The 16,907-nt window shown below is 39.9% G+C and overlaps 1 long non-coding RNA gene across 1 annotated transcript in view; it reads left to right on the forward strand.

Moving 5' to 3' along the window:
* LOC123376287 overlaps positions 1 to 16,907 on the forward strand; it is a 117,910-nt gene that overhangs the window by 99,763 nt on the left and 1,240 nt on the right. Inside the window, exon 3 of the long non-coding RNA XR_006581748.1 lies at positions 15,530 to 15,673. This is a non-coding gene — a long non-coding RNA (uncharacterized LOC123376287). The remainder of the gene's footprint in view (positions 1 to 15,529; positions 15,674 to 16,907) is intronic.

Here is a 16,907-nt window from a genome sequence, read left to right on the forward strand (position 1 = left end):
TATCAAAATGCTAGCACAGCTCATACCTAGGATATATACACTGTTATTTATTTAGGATGTCATTTAACAATACATGCAACTTGCACAGGAACCTCAACACAATACAAATATTTAGGGCCAGAATATGCATTTAGGGACAATGCTGAGCAAGATGAAAACTACACCAACCCAGGTATAGCTGTGGGAAGCATTGTGCCCTAGAAACCTTGCTGAGCCATAATTCCTTCCCTGCTTCCCTCTTACCCCAGGGGTAGTACCTTGCAGATGGTCTATACAGGCCAGGCTGTAGTAGCTAATACATGGGAGAGCAAAGCCAAGATTTCACCCATGCCCTTCCCCTCCCTGTCCATGTGCTCCAGAGCCAAGGAACAGTGAGTATATAACTCCTGACTTCTCTTGTGGGCCCAGAACCAAGTAGTCTATGCAGAGTGTGTGTGTGGTGAGGGAGGGTTCTTACTCTTGTCCCTTTACATACATCTTCAAAAATGAACCATAAAGGCTTTGTCTTTGGTGTGTTCCAATGTTGACCTGCTCACTCAAGTGAAAACTACAACCTGCCCTGTCTTCCCTAGAATTTTGCCTCATGTTAGTTAACTTGAATTAAGAATACACCTATTTTCAGAGTGAAGTCAAGACAGACCATCATGAGATGAGTGATTTCTTTATTTTAGCTAAGGCATTTGGATAGTTTGGAGATATGAGAAGCAAAGAAGCTAAAAGAGAAGATAACTAGCTAAGGCAAGTGTCAATCAAGGTATGGACCAGACTATTAGCAATTGGGATGGATAGAAAGGAAGGAGATGTGGGGAGAGCCTGGGATTGGAGGCTGAGTGATACGAGGAAAATATGATTCTTGGGTTGTAAGCCCCAGGGAGAATAATGAAGGTACAAACCTTGATGGAGAGGTGAGGAGAAAAGAGGGCCTGGGAGATTTCAGATTTTTTTTTCATCAGCTTTTAGCAGACACATTGGTCCAAATTGATCTATAGCATAACTGTTTTAAAGGCACAATCTTAGCCTGTCGAGGTTTCCTTTTCTCTTATATTTTTGTATACAATGGAAGTACATATTTAGTACTCAAATGAAAGAAAATGAAAACTCCAGAAATATAAGCTGTAGGCCAATGAGCTCCTCTACTGTGTAAAACCATGAAGAGGGAAATGAGTTAATGGAAGAGCTTTGTGATTCTAAGAAGTCTCAACCATGAAGTGCAAAGTGCCTCAGGCAGCATTAGTTTTGCATAGACTTTACCTGCTGAGAGAAGGAAACTGCCACTTAGCATGGATTTTCCTCATGACCTCTCTTGCCTCTCCCATAGAGATGGTTTTGTTGAGGGAGGGAAAGTGGTATGCAAAGACATGGGGGAGTAGGAACATCCCACATGGCCACTTGCTTCTCTACATGCTCCTACAGCACAGCTTCTGCAGACTTGCTACCCTTCTTATTTTGGGGACTGTTCCTCCCGCCCCCACATCCATGCAATGGAGGGACATTCTGTGTCCCCATCACTTCCTTCTTGTGTGGAATCAGCTACCTGTATGTTATTGATCCACCCTTCTTCTATCCCACAGGAGCTCTGTGGTGATCTGAATATCAATGCAGGAGGAGGAGTCAGTGAAGGGTCGGTGGGGAGACGGTCTGGTCCACCCTCCATCCCCCTGAAAAACTGAACACAGCACTGCTCACAGACTAAAGTTATTACAGCCTGGGGTTGTGTTACCTGTTATTTGGAGCCCCCTTCACAGCAGGGAATCCCTATTAAGTGGGCAAAAGGGAATTGCTCTTTGTGGTACACAGTCTCTGCATACATGGCCCTGTCTTCCCACTCATCCTCAGGAATCTGAAGGATTTGTGAGCATTTTCCATGGCATAGTCTCCAGGGAGTGTCCTATATTCCACTCTTATCCAGTAGGAAGAATCTTTAAAAGCATCCACTGAGCTCCCCCTGTGGAATTTACCATGTGGATGTGAGGTGATCCAGCCATGAGTACTTGAAGAAAGGGCATATATGGGCAGTACACAGTAAAGATTTTGAGAAATTTCAAATGATCAAAGTCCTTCATTATTAATGGGAGATGGAGATCTCTGTCTTGTTCTTGGGTTATCACAGGATGAGATTCCATTAATCTTCAAGAATTCTGTGCTGTTGGTTAATAAAATGATTTAGCTGCCCATGTACAAAGATTTTAATCAGAACAAATAGTTTTTCAGGCTTAATGTTGAGTCCAAAGCCTGAAAATTGTGTGTGTCTGTGTGCATAGAATCACAGAATATCAGGGTTGGAAGGGACCTCAGGAGGTCATCTAATCCAAACCCCTGCCCAAAGAAGGACCAATCCTCAACTAAATCATCCCAGTCAGGGCTTTGTCAAACCTGACCTTAAAAAGTCTAAGGAAGGAGATTCCACCACTTCCCTATGTAACCCATTCCAGTGCTTCACCACCCTCCTAGTGAAAAAGTTTTTCCTAATATCCAATCTAAAGCTCCAACAGTGCAACTTGAGAGCATTACTCCTTGTTCTGTCATCTGCTACCACTGAGAAAAGTCTAGATCCATCCTCTTTGGAAACCCCTTTCAGGTAGTTAGGTAGTTGAAAGCAGCTATCAAATCCCCCCCTCATTCTTCTCTTCTGCAGACTAAATAATCCCAGTTCCCTCAGCCTCTCCTCATAAATCATGTGTTCCCACCCCTTAATCATTTTTGTTGCCCTCTGCTGGACTCTTTCCAATTTTTCCACATCCTTATTGTAGTGTGGGACCCAAAACTGGACACAGTACTCCAGATGAGGACTCACCAATGCCAAATAGAGGGGAATGATCATGTCCCTTGATCTGCTGGCAGTACTCCTACTTATATAGCCCAAAATGCCATTAGCTTTCTTGGCAACAAGGGCACACTGTTGACTCATATCCAGCTTCTTGTCCACTGTAACCCCTAGGTCCTTTTCTGCAGAACTGCTGCCTAGCCACTTGGTCCCTAGTCTGTAGCAGTGCATGGGATTCTAAATTCAGGACTTGGCACTTGTCCTTGTTGATCCTCATCAGATTTCTTTTGGCCCAATCCTCTAATTTGTCTAGGTCCCTCTGTATGCTATCCCTACCCTCCAGCATATCTAGCACTCCTACCAGTTTAGTGTCATCTGCAAACTTGCTGAGGGTGCAGTCCACACAATCCTCCAGATCATTAATGAAGATATTGAACAAAACTAGCCTGCAAAGTAACCAAGCCAATTCCAAAACACATGATGCAATGTGTAGTGAATGCAATGTGATGTGTAAACATATATAAAGGAAGGGGTTTTCTGTGTAACTTTAGGTGTGTGTAGTATCTTGTACCCACACTCTCTGTTTGAGGACTGATCAACTCAGCATAACTTTGCTGTATGCCAAATAAGGGAATCTGAGTGACAAGACTGGAGTCAAACTAAGTAATTGGGGAACTGTGTGGAAGAGGTTTCTGAGGTTACCCCAACATTATGCATATTTAGAGCTTGACTCATGTAAGAAGTCTCATTAAGTCTGTAAATACTGGCAGGACCATGACTTATATTTATAAAGAGACTGGGGGACAGATGCTCACCAGATGTAAATTGATTAAATGGAGCTATGCTGATATACATCATCTGAGGATCTGGGCCTAAAAGTTGGGCTCTCTTTTAACTCATTTTAACCTGACACAAAATTCCCGACTCTGAATTTTGCCAATAGATGTCAGTGACAGGCTACCTAATCAAAACTGCGGCAGCAAATGCTCATCTTGTTAAATGGCTCCTAGAAAAGCCGCCTTCTGCTCCAGAGAAATACTCTCCTCCCCTCAAATGTCACCTTGAGAAGAATTTGTAACAATATCATTTTATTAAAGTACTGCCAGTAATTTATGACTATTGTGGTCTAAAAGAGTCTCACTGATCAAAAATTCTGGAAAGTTTAGAAGATATATGCTTTTCCCAAATTAAATACTTCCTAATTAATCTCTTTAGTTTTGTAGAAAGGAAGATGCTGACCATGTGCAAACCCCCCCCCCCTCTTTCTTCAGTATGTGAATCTGCTTCATGGCCAAAGGAGTCCATCAATTTTAATTTTGCCTTTCATTTGTATGTCAGCTTGTCCCACCACTCCACTCTATTTCTTAATTAATCCTTCATCCAGACACATCATATATCTGACAAATAATATATTCAATACAATTGATAAAACAATGTTCTGATGTGCATTTTCAGTGCCATTGATGAAACAATGTACTTCAGACATTCTATGCTACAGTACCAGAAAGTACATTATGCTTTTATTATTGTAACACTAAAATTATAGTGTCGATACAGAAATATTTACGTATGTTGATTAATTAGTGTGAAGTCACATCAGTGATGAGTGACCCTACTGCCCTTTATATGCTGCATTAAGGACTTAGGTGAGGCTTAAGGAGTATGTGGGGCCCTGTGTGGGCCCTCAGAAATAGAGAATTTCATCCTTGAATGGATACAATATAGATACATTATTAAACATATTGAGCTGAGGGGTTCTAGCCACATAACCAGATACATGTATCTATTAGTTGGAGGTTAAATTTGAGTAAATGTGTGGGCATTACAGTGGTCACCACTGTACTTCCCATGGTTTGCAACCATTGGTAGCAGCCTCACCAGAGAGAGACAGAGTGACCAAGACCTGATGGTGCTTAGAGAATGTACTGCCCAGAGGAGGGGTGTAGTGTGTTGGCAAGGTGATATAGGAAAAACTTATACTATCCATGCTAAAGATGCTCTTTGATTCAGTAGACTTCACTGTCCACTGCTGTCAGTCCAGCACATTTCACCATAACAAAAATCACTTACAGTTTTACAAGAAGAATTTGTTAATTATTTATGAATTATTTTGTACTTTACAAACACATACATTCTTTAATTTATAAAAGGTTTGGCTGAATGTTCATAAAGGGCCAGATTGTGAACTCCTTTCCTATGTGGGTTAAGTCAATAGTTTACTCACGTAAGTAAGCACTTACCGGGGGAGTAAAAGGTTGACGATATGGCTGATAGTATTTAAATCTCAGATGATTATTAAGATGTTTATTGAAATTTTACTATCTGATTACTGTGCGGCACGGTATTTGTTAATTCTCTTATTAGGTTATCACTTAAGTGTCTGTCTTGTTTTACAAGATAATAATTGTATCTGGAGCTATATAGACTCAGCTCAGTATGGATCCTTTACTCATTGTTTGTCCACATTTTCCTAACTTGGGAGAACCTCAATACGCTGTTCCCTTCTTGAAGGCTTCACCTGGAGATGCCTATATGCCTTCCTCCCCTCTCCACTACAAAGTTCCTCAGTGAGAAGTCTCAGCACACTCTTGTGCGGAGTGAAAGTAGTAGTTAGCATGTGTATCAGTGACATGATGTCACCCCCAATCAGGAAACAGAAACAGTATCATATGACTTATTCTACCAATCACAATTTTGCAACACAACTCAAATTCCAAATGTTCTTCAAGATGATGAAGAAAAAAGTCTAAATGTGCCGAATAAGCTATTAGTTGTGAATTAGTTGCTCAGCTCTCTTCTTCTTAAGATATTTGGCCTTGGCCCTACTTCAACTAATAAGTAGAGCAGGAGGCATTTGACATATTTAGTTGTGTCATTAAAGTGATTCATATAATCAGAATGTGACCTCTTAGAATAAAGGATAATTTGACACACCATCCATTAAAATATGAAATCAAATAGAATGTTCTCATATTAGCTTTTCTGAAGATTTTTGTGGAATCTTATGTCATTGAATATGATAGTAAGTGAGAGATTATCATTAACATTATCAAGATACCTACAATAGCTTTTCTATTTTAGATCTCTTACTGAAAGAGTACTTCAGAAAACAACCTGACTTAAAACTTATAAATGTACTGAAGCCACCAGGTCCAAAGTAATTTATGCTAGTTCAAAATCCATCAGCTCTGTAAGCTCTGTAAGAGCTTTGCTGTCATGATTAAAGAATTCAGAAATATTAAAGGCCCCATCTACCTTCACAACAGGAGCAAGAAACTCAGTATGTTTGCATGTGTTCAGTTCTCTTTTCATTCTTCCACTGAAGCGTGTGCTTTGTTCCTCCAAGACCTGTTGACGCCACCCCTCGATGTCTACACTGATCTCAGAGGAGCAGTGGGAACCTGAGCTATCTGTGCAGAAGTCTCTCTGTCTTGAGTTAATGCCCAATTCTCCCATCCCCATCTGACCCTTTGGGAATACAAATCCTACAAAGTCGTATGGCCAGGAGCTTTCCCACCAGTCACTTATTCCGAACAACTCTAGGGGTTGGATTCACAGGGCAGAGAGACTGTACTGTTGAATTATTCTGATAGGGACATTATTAACCTACACACTGAAGTGTTTATGGTTTGGTGGTAGGATGTGCCATGGAGATCGGCTGTCCCTGCCTCCTCCTCCTCTGTGAAACCCTTATGGAGGTCCTTTCATAGGGCTGGAAGAAATGCTTAACATGTTTCATATACAGTAGAGAAGACAGTATGGCCCTAGATACTCAAGATTGGGAAAACTCTTTTGAGAGGAAAATCTCAGCTGATGTGGGAAAGTAATAGCTTTACACCTTTTATAACATTTCAATATGTGGCTGCTAGCTATCATCAGAGACTGAGATCAGAGAAACAAATCCAGTAATACAGTATATTCTCTGTAAAAGAGTTCAACACTCAATGGGCAAAAAATAAGGTACACATGAAAAATGTAGGATCACATGCAAAGTAATTCAGATGCAAAATAGTGGAGGAGGGTTGCAAATGAAAAACATTTCCCAAATCTGTGGAAAAGAAAATAACTGGGTAATCAAAGCTCATGTTTCAAAGCATAAAGTTGTTGACGTTGTAGGGGTCAGGACTAAACAATGTTTTCCCTCCAGTATGTACAGCAGTATACAACATTCTGGGGGTATAAATGCAGATTTTTGTCATCTTCCTCGGAAGCATCAGATAGCTGGATATGCCGGGGGTAGTGAGAAGTTGGGAATATAACAAACTAATAAAGAAATAGCCTGAGCCAATATCCAGAATCCTGTGCTCCTATTTACCTGTCCACTTGCATACCACAGTCCTAAACTGCCTGACTTCTGTTCATTAATATGACTGTGATAAGCTTTTGGAAGGGAGATAGTTACTTCTAGGGTCTCTACATTTTATATAAGTTTTCAGAACCTGTCTTTCCAATGAGTCAGCTTAAGATGCTGCATTTAGATCATGGTTTGAATTAAAAATACTTTAGCAGTGTAACTATTCTTCTCTGTTACTTTTACAGCAGATATTTAAATGAATTAATTAAATGTAACAATGGGAATTGGATTTCCCTCTAGCTCCCCTTCGTATCAGCCCTGATTTTGATGACTGTATAGAAATTTCTTTCTTCACTTTTATGTTATTACTTAGGGACACCCACACTTGCAGCATGATGGAGTAGTTATAGTACTACCAAAATCCCAACTGTAAGTGTATATAGCTGTTTCCTAGAGAAGTGTCTTTCATCACCATTTCAAAACAGAAACGTTCTGGAAAACTAATAAGAGATACAAAGGCAAACAACTCCAGGAGGCCTAATTTACAGCTAAATCTAACGGAATAAGTATGAAAACTGATGCTTATGGCAGGTTTTTATGAATTATTAAAATAAGGTTAATGAATATTCAGAAATATGCAATCAACAAAGAAGTAAACTATTGTTATAAGAATATCCCAGTCCTACATGAGAGGGAAAGGACTGAATAATGGAGAAGAAAACAATTTTCAACAGCTACTGTCTCAGGACCAGGTTTTGTGTGTGCATTTGGGAAAGTAACTTGTCTTTGAAATGAAACCACAAGTCAAAAAAGTAGACACAACATGTTGTGTTTAATTTATTAGCGTCAGTATCTAGTGCCCAAATTCACATTACCGAGCATACCCTAGATGGAAAAGATACTCAGTAGTTCTGACTCCTGCTGTGGGTTCTCTAGGCTCTTAATTAACATTTTATAAATCAGACAGAAAGAGGTAATGTGAAGCAAGTTTTTTCTTCTTTTAAGAATATAGATTTCTAAATGATCTCTCCTAAATGGGTTCTAAAGGTCAATAATTAGACAGGACACATAATTTAGTATTTTAACTGACCAGCTTCCTTTAATATATTTGTTATAAACTGCTTTAAATGTCCAAGAAAATTTATTATGGTTACTTGGATGGATTAAATGGATTTTTTTTTAATAAAAGCTGATCAATAAGAGCTATCTAAGCAAATAAGTGACATGTTATGCACGTATAACAAAAACAGTAAACTAGCGTCTCATGAATTGGTATAGAAGAAAGAAAGAGAAAACAAAAGGTCCTATTTCATCTCTTTATGAAGGATTTTTGAATAATGTAATGACATTTTTCCTGTGACAAAGATTAGTTTCTGCCTGTGTTTGTTTTAAGGAGGAAGTAGGTGGCATCTCCACCATGTGAGGCCAGAATTTCTGCTGGCATCAACTCATTGAATTCAGTGGGACTACTTGTTACTTGCTCAGGTGCAAATTAGAGTGAGTATGGAAATCATAACATGGCCTTTTGTTTTCACTCATTCCTTATGTCGGCAAATTCCACTGATGTCAATTGGAGTACACCCAGGTGAGGACTGAGTAATCATGGAGTAGAGTCCTCAAGATTTGGCTCATTGTTATTATGGAAAGCTTGTAACTACTACCATGTATATATGCTTATAATTAACTCTTAACCATGTATATATGCTTACATATCCAAATGTATATATGCTTACAATTAACTTTTACATTAAATGTATCCTGCAGTTAATTTCTCATACAGCACAGGTTGGGAATAGGAATATGTAAACAATTTACTTGTTCTAGATCTTGCCAGGATTGTCTTTATCAGGAAAATCAATAGAGCATCTAACAGGTATTAGCCAATCACCTTAGTTCAGTGACCTAATTTCAATCTGCATTTGAGCACAACGGTTTCACTTTCTGAGAAGACCTTTATTTAGAAAAGGCTAGGAAAGGTTGTTTCCTAGATGATAATATGATCTTAAGAACATAAAAACATAAGAACGGCCGTACCGGGTCAGACCAAAGGTCCATCTAGCCCAGTATCTGTCTACCAACAGTGGCCAATGCTAGGTGCCCCAGAGGGAGTGAACCTAACAGGCAATGATCAAGTGATCTCTCTCCTGCCATCCATCTCCATCCTCTGATGAACAGACGCTAGGGACACCATTCTTACCCATCCTGGCTAATAGCAATATTACGCAATATTATTGCAATCTTGTGCAATATTACGGTTTTAATAGGGTTAAAACATAGCTGAAAAACCTAAAATGTACACTGAATTGATCTCATTCTTCACCTGTTACAGGATGCATGTGCAATTTTACTGACTGGATCAGAAATATATTGATGGTTCCATGCTTTAAAGATGTAATTTTGTTTTACAAATGCACGTGCCCCATGGATTTAAGGATTACTTATAAAATAAAACCCTTGGGATATTTATCATATACACGTTCCATTATAATATGCACACTTCAGCATATGCATTTTCTTTGGTGTAAAGTTCTTTTTCATCTTTGCAACATGGACATACCTTGTAGTGCAATTCACAATTAGTATTTATGTTTAGGCAGTCTCACAAAAAACCTTATCATAAGGGAACTGGACCACTCAGGGGATTTGTATGTGAGGTGGGGAGGGGGAAGAGCCTTTCATCTTAGGTTGCCTGTCTGAATTCTGCCTAGGTTAGTAATGATTGAAAATTGCTACTATTTGATGGATGTTGAGCAAACTATGTAAAAAGAGTCAGGTAGTGTCAGTCTGGTTAACAGGCATTTATATCACAAAAACCACCAGCACAACTTGCACCCTTGTTGGCAGTTTTAGAAGCAAAGCCAAGGACAGAATGTCTATAAAAAAGTAATTTATTTTAGTTCAGAGGCAGAGGCATGGGGCAGGGCATTGCCTGTGCGGACCTGTCCTGCACATAAATAGAAAACTTCACTACTCTCACATCTGTCAATCAGGGACTTTCCAGGAGCACCAAAATATGTGTGTCTATCTCTCTCCCTTCTGCACACTGAGAGTACTTACGATAAATATGTTCAAACAAGACTTTAAAGTAAATCATGTAAGGTCTCATATTGTAAAAGTGAAATTATTATATGTCATTTATTTCTTAAATATAAAATTCCGTGTCTTCAGGTGGTTTGAATTGTCTGAGCTCCATTGTCTTCAGATGAGCTATGACAATGTAAACAAGTTGAGGATCCAGACTGAAGTATCTCAAACCAAAGAAGATATACTACCACTGGAGCACTGTAAAGGCTAGTTTATGCCAGAAAGGCATTGGCAGGTGTGCTGGAGGAAGCTCTTTGGCTCAGGAGGATTGCGTCTCAAAATACAATCCCTCCAAAGAGAAGGGTGTGTGTGTGTTTTTGCTGCTTTATTCCATAAGAGAGTGCAGCATTGCCCACGCTGCATGTCCAGACAGTTCTATTTTCCATTGTGGAGAGGGGGCCAGCTAACATCACCACTTTTCTTGGCTCCTATGCATAGTGGCTAACACTTCTTGGTGCCACCAGGGAGTAATCCCTGAGTTCAGGAGAGCTCAGGGACTAAAATAGCAGTGTCTCAATAAAGTCAACTTTATATGGTTGTTTACTCTTTTGTTCTATGAAACAGGAACAAACTTAGGGCCATATAATGAATGCCCTTGATCTGCCCAGGTAACTCAAACTGACATCAGATTAAACCCTCATTGTAGTAACATATTGATTGCACAGTAGAGTTGCTTTAAGTGGCTTGTAAGAAACAGAGCATATTCTTAAAGTGGAAAGTATATGTGTAGGAATGAGTCAATATGTTTTGTCAATTTTATAATAAAGCTCAGTTTTGGCAGCACTTTTATCCAACCATTAAAGTGAGCCAAAGCATTTGGAAGGGGAATCTATTCATTATTCACTCTCCATGAACACCTTTGAATACAGTACCTGTGAATGAAAAGTAAATTTGCATAGATGGGGAATATTTATGACGATAGTGAGGAGGAATCTATTTGCTTATGGCCTTTCAGCTGAGATCTTTCTGAGAAGACTGATGGCCCCTGTTGGGTTACAGAATTCTGAAAGAAAATACGGTGTGACCATTGAAGCACTGTACTAATGGTCTAGTCAGAGAGTCAGACGATCATTTGTCCTTAGACATTGATACAGTGGTTCCTACATATCCTCCTTCATCACCCTGTCTTTATAGGTCACATTGCTTTACAGATGATCTGTTATATGGGGAGTAGGTTAATGCTGTTGGCTGTTGTTCAGCTCAGAGTTTTTCAGTGACTGCAGCACAAAGAGTGCTTGCAGTCTATGATAAAAGTATGGTGGATTCTAAGAAAGCATTCTTCAACTCTTAGCGTGCATGAAGTCTAGAGTAATGGGTTACTCTAAGTGGTGGGCAACTTGGGGAACTGGAGATGATCATTTCTGAGAGAAAACGATCAACTCTTTTGGTCTGCAGAGAATTTTATATTTCCTCAGATGACAACAGATTGCATTAATAATGGATTGGCTGCTTTCATGGGTGCAAACTCATACCAACAGGGAAAAATGCATTGTCTTTCTGGATGATATACAGCCGGTTTCACTTACCAAGAGTCGGAGTGCCGGAGGAGCTCCATTGTGCCAATCATAGCTGGTGAAAGCAAGCAGGAGAATTTGGGACTAATGCCTCCATTTTGGTGGGAATGGGATCAGCTTCTTTAACTGGTGTTTAAATCCCTTCCCAAAATATCATTAACTGATATTTACAGTCTCCCCAATTACCACTTGGTCTTATACCTTCCCTATGTGGTAAGGGCACGTGTAAAGCAGGGCTGGCGGAATCTGGAGCCTTCTGACTTCCATGACCCTGTTCAGTCTGGTTTGAGACACGGGTATGGTGAAGAGAATGGATTTATTTTCTGAGTCAGTGATCTTCTTTCTCAATGGGCAAATAAGAGGTGTCTGTTCTGAATAAGTTAGATTTAAAAGAGTTGGCTGCAAGGTGCACTGTTAACATGCCTACAGAAGCTTTCAGGGCTGAATAGATTCCCTGTTCAGTGATTTTATTCTTCTTGATGAGGTCCCAGAAAGCAATATTGGGAAATTGCTCAGCTGAACTGATGACTATTTTGTGTGTGTGCTCCTGTCCTGCTCAACAAGTGTGTGACACCCCTGAGAAAACATGCGAGAAGTTTGCGACTGCAGTGCTATTACTGACCTACGTCAGCTTTGTCTCTCTCTTTCATAGGATGTGAGCAGCACAGTTGCTCTGCTTTACCAGTACTTGACTGAGATAGGAACATGGGTGAGAGCGAGCTGGCTGTAGCACAGTCTAGATAAGAAACTGGTGATACTATCAGTTGACAAGTTTTGTCATCAAAAGAAAAGTCTTAAGTCTAGATTAAGTTCTCGTTCTTTGTGCAGAGCTCCTAACGCTGGAAATGAGAGCTCTGAACTTGGAGGCACACTGGAGCCTTAATATTTTCTTTCCCATACAGAATAAGAAATTTAATTGTTCAGTGTTAATTTTTAGGAACAAATCGTGTGGGCCTTACTCTGTGGTTAGTCAGCCATGCTTCTGTGATGGTGTTAGCATGGAGAGACAGTGGATTACACCAAGAACTGCACAACACATCTCAGGAGAGTGGTGTGAAGGAGGCATAGAGCTCACTTTTGAATTCCCACATTTCTGGTTTGGCTGTGTGCCTAGCTGCTTCGCCAGCATACATAAGCAGACTCTGAAGGAAGCTGGGCATAAGGGAGCCCCAGCCCATGCCCCTTTGCTCCTGTCTTGACCCCCAATGACGGCATCAGGAAAAACATAAGCTAGAGCTCCTATGCCACCACAGGATTGCCTTACACTGGGGAGATCTTTCCTGTGCTAATTATGACAGCTTTAAGGCCACTTCACCACAATGATGCACTGCAGCATGGAATCTGGACTTCTGCATGCAAGTGCAGTTGTCATGGTAAATATTCACAAAGAAAAAATAAAACCAGTTGGCTGTGCATTGACAAACAGAGAAAAGGCAGATCTAGGAAGACAGATACATCCTGCCGTTTGTTACAGATCACACCAGGAAGAGAGTTCTTTATAGAGAAAAACGGTGCACAAAGCCACAGAGAATCCCAAAAGACTGCTGATAGTAAACTGAATCCAAGACTTAGTAGGCCATTAGACACTTTTACAACACATTTCTTTAAAAGCATTTCAGATAAGAGGACTTCCAGTGTGTTGAATGTGACCATAGTAAGGATAAGGCCAGTGGAGAAAGTCTAAATGACTATAATAGTTACTGGGCTTTTTGTGAGGACAAAACAATGCAGGTTGGTTTGTTTGCCTCTGGTGGGTTTGTAAAAGCAATAGGGGAGGAATGCAATGATCTGTCCCTTCAGGGCTACTGGAGTACAGTAATTTGAAAAACCCAGCACTGCTAGAAGTTAGTGGAGTGCTTGAGTCCTCAGAATGTAGAGCAGATTGTTGGAGCTTTGCAAATAACCATAATTAAGCATGTATCTGTGTGTGTGCCTTGATTTATTGCACAACTCACTACACTGGGGCAAAGGAGGGAGGTTCATGCTGTACCATCTTCAAAGGAAGTGTAGCAGCTGCACTCTACCCATTCACCCCTCCCAGAGATACCATTACTCCTGTAGCTCCCATTGGGATGGTGTGGTTCCATGACACCCTTGAGGCAGAGCAGTTCCATAAAGGCCCTCTAGACCCCACAGTCAGAACCCCAGGATTTGACCCTTAGGGGACAATTTTTGCCCTGATTTTCATGCTGTGCAACCCTATGTGTAAAATCAGTGCAGAATTTTGTCATTAAAGTTTTTATAATTCTCAAACATTTTATTAATGTTAATGCAAAGGTAATACCTGTACTACTACAGGATGCAGTTTTATGTATAGGCAGAAAAGAGTCCGGTGGCACCTTATAGACTAACAGACGTATTGGAGCATGAGCTTTCGTGGGTGAATATCCACTTCGTTGGATGCATGACTAAGTATAGCACATTCATGATCACAAGTACTTTTCTACTCTCGGGCTATTCCACTGAGGAAAATAGGTGAAGTTTCCTTTAAAACAGGAGACTTTCTGTAACTTTGTTCAGAAATTTCCCATGCTCGTCTTGTTATTTACACTTCATATTCTTTTAATGATGCTTTCTTGTTTGCATAGCTAAAAAGATCCCTGAGATGCGTACAATTTTAGCACTTGTTAAAATTTCAGAGTCTGTTCTAAGAGCAAGCCTTAGTGAAATGTACAAACAAGTCCCTTGAGGCCCAGGAGCTTTAGCTGAGATGTTTTCTGCCATCCGCATTGTTGTGGCACTCTGCTCTGGATGACTGAATTACGCCCAGGAGGCTCACGCTTAAGAGTGAGCTTGCAGAAAATTTAAAATTTGCACCAGCGAGCATGTGAGAGATTAGCATTTGAGAAGTAGGAAGAGCCAAGTGGGCTGCTCAAGTGAAAGGTCACATTCAAAACAAGGTCATTTCACTGATTTTTTTGGAAGTGAATGAGGGGAGATATGTTCTGATGACTGTTATTGAGACTGCTTCAAAAAGTGAAAGAGAAAAACAGCAGATGAATTGACTAAAGTGTCTTGCCTTGGGCTTTCTTGAGTGCAATGAAGGGAGAATAGGCTTCTGAAGGGAAAAGCACTCTTTATTGTATAGTTTCTCTTCCCACTTGTATTCTGTCCCTGTTACCCATCTCACTGAGAGATGGCTCAGGCCCTAGCACAGTAGAGAGCAGAGTTTAAGTCAGTAAACATGACAAATGCAGACTACCTTTGAGCAGCAAAATGAAAATCCTAGCAACAGAACTTTACCGCTGCCAAATGAGAAGCTCATAGCAGAATGCTGGTATTTCCTCAGTGGACCATTTTCCTGCAGTCAGAGCCAGATGTAGCTAAGCACTTAAGCACATGCTTAACTTCATTTTCATGCATAGTTCTAATGACTTCATTGGGATTACTTAAAGTTAGGTGTGTGCTTAAGTACCTTGTTGAATTAGGACCTCTTTGTATATTGCTCGCCATTGGAGAAAGTATTGCTTAAGATAGCTGCAGAAGTTCAGAGAATAGTGAGCTGTTTTAAAAGACATTTATTTGGCAAAATCCACTCTCCCATGATATTCACAACTAGTGTAACTTGCAGCTTTGCCTATTGAAAAACTTGCTCCGTTGTATTTAAGATAATTTAGGCAGAGAGAGGCTTAAAATAGCATTCCCTTCCCTACTCAAAATAGCGTACATGGCCTTGTGTCCACTAGGGAAGGGCAGCAAATATTTTCACCAGTGCAGCTACATAGAATATAGAATCATAGAATAGCAGGCTTGGAAGGGACCTCACGAGGTCATCTAGTCCAACCCCCTGCTCAAAACAGGACCAATCCCCAGATAGAAAAGCATTGGAATTGAAATTCTTGGTTAAAAGCTGTTTTCTTTGTGAATTTAAAGATGGAGAAAGGTGTTTTCTTGAGAGCTCTGGAGACTGGCATCCTCAATCCACAAGACCAGGCAGTATGGACAGAGTCTGTAGAAGATCATTGCCTCCCCGGTCTTCTTGTAGCCTATTCTGGAGAAGGGGCTACTTTCCAGAAGGTAAGACAATAAGCCTGGTTACCAATTCAGTCCTTAGCTTCTGGTGTGAAATTAATACCACATATCCACTTAGAACTGCACTGGACGACTAGTTCATTTTGTAGGCTGAATACTTATCCAGTGAAATGGCCAGAATTTCTAAAGGAAAACTTACTGGGAACTCTAGTCCTTTAACCTTAATCTTTTGATATTTTTGGGAAAATAGTGTTAATGAAATGGAAAAATTAACATTTCAGTGGTAGCTAATGGGTATGTGTAACATCTAATTGGATTACACGGTCTGTTTTATTAAAGATTAGAGTAGAACAAATTATGTATGTAATGGATTTATCTTCTTTTTCTGCTTTTAGAATGTCCACAAGCACATTGTGATTCCCTCAGATTTATTTTAAATTATTTGATGGTTTCTTCCTCCAAAATTTATTGGGTAGACTGATCATGGACAATTCTGATTATTCAATACTCAATATTCAAACTATTATTGGTTAGTAGTAATTTTGGGTCATGACCTATTGTTTCAGTTCTGTGGTTATCTGATCAGGCGATTACATGGAACCAAGAAAACTACTCTGTGCAAACATTTGTGGCAGAGAGACCCAACTGCCTGAGTGTTCATGGAAAGCAGACACAAAAGCTGTGCAACTATTGTGGAGCAAATTCTATTAAAGTTTTATAATATTTGCATAGCTTAGCTAAGCACAGTGCTGCTACCTCACTATAGCATTGATTCTTCAAAGACTTTTGTACATGCTTAACTTTAAGCATCAGAATAGACCTCACTGAGGATCTACTCAGATGCTTAAAGTTAAACACTGTAAATAAATCTTTGTGAGGTTAGGGTTTTAGTCTGATAGATTAAGGCTTCCTGAAGACTATAAAAGCATCACGGACTTCCAGTAAATCTGGACTGGGGAGAGGCATTAGTTCATATGCAGAGTTATGACAGTGGACAGTTATGATAGTGGACTAAAAAGAATCTCCGGCTTTTTACAAAGAGAACAAAATATAAAAGATAAGAAAACTCAGCTGTTTAATAGAAGCCATCCAGTATTCAGGTTGTAGACACTGTGCTGAGACAGGACAGAGATTAAATGTGCACGAGCTCTTCTGAATGAAATAATTCATATTGCATCTATTTCACATTCAATTCCATCAAGCTACATTGATATTCAGTCTATGGAGTCAATTTAGGACCATATGATCATCATAATTAGAGCTGGGGGAAAAAACTATT

Source organism: Mauremys mutica, chromosome 8 (genome assembly GCF_020497125.1).
Source record: "Mauremys mutica isolate MM-2020 ecotype Southern chromosome 8, ASM2049712v1, whole genome shotgun sequence".
NCBI lineage: Eukaryota > Metazoa > Chordata > Testudines > Geoemydidae > Mauremys > Mauremys mutica.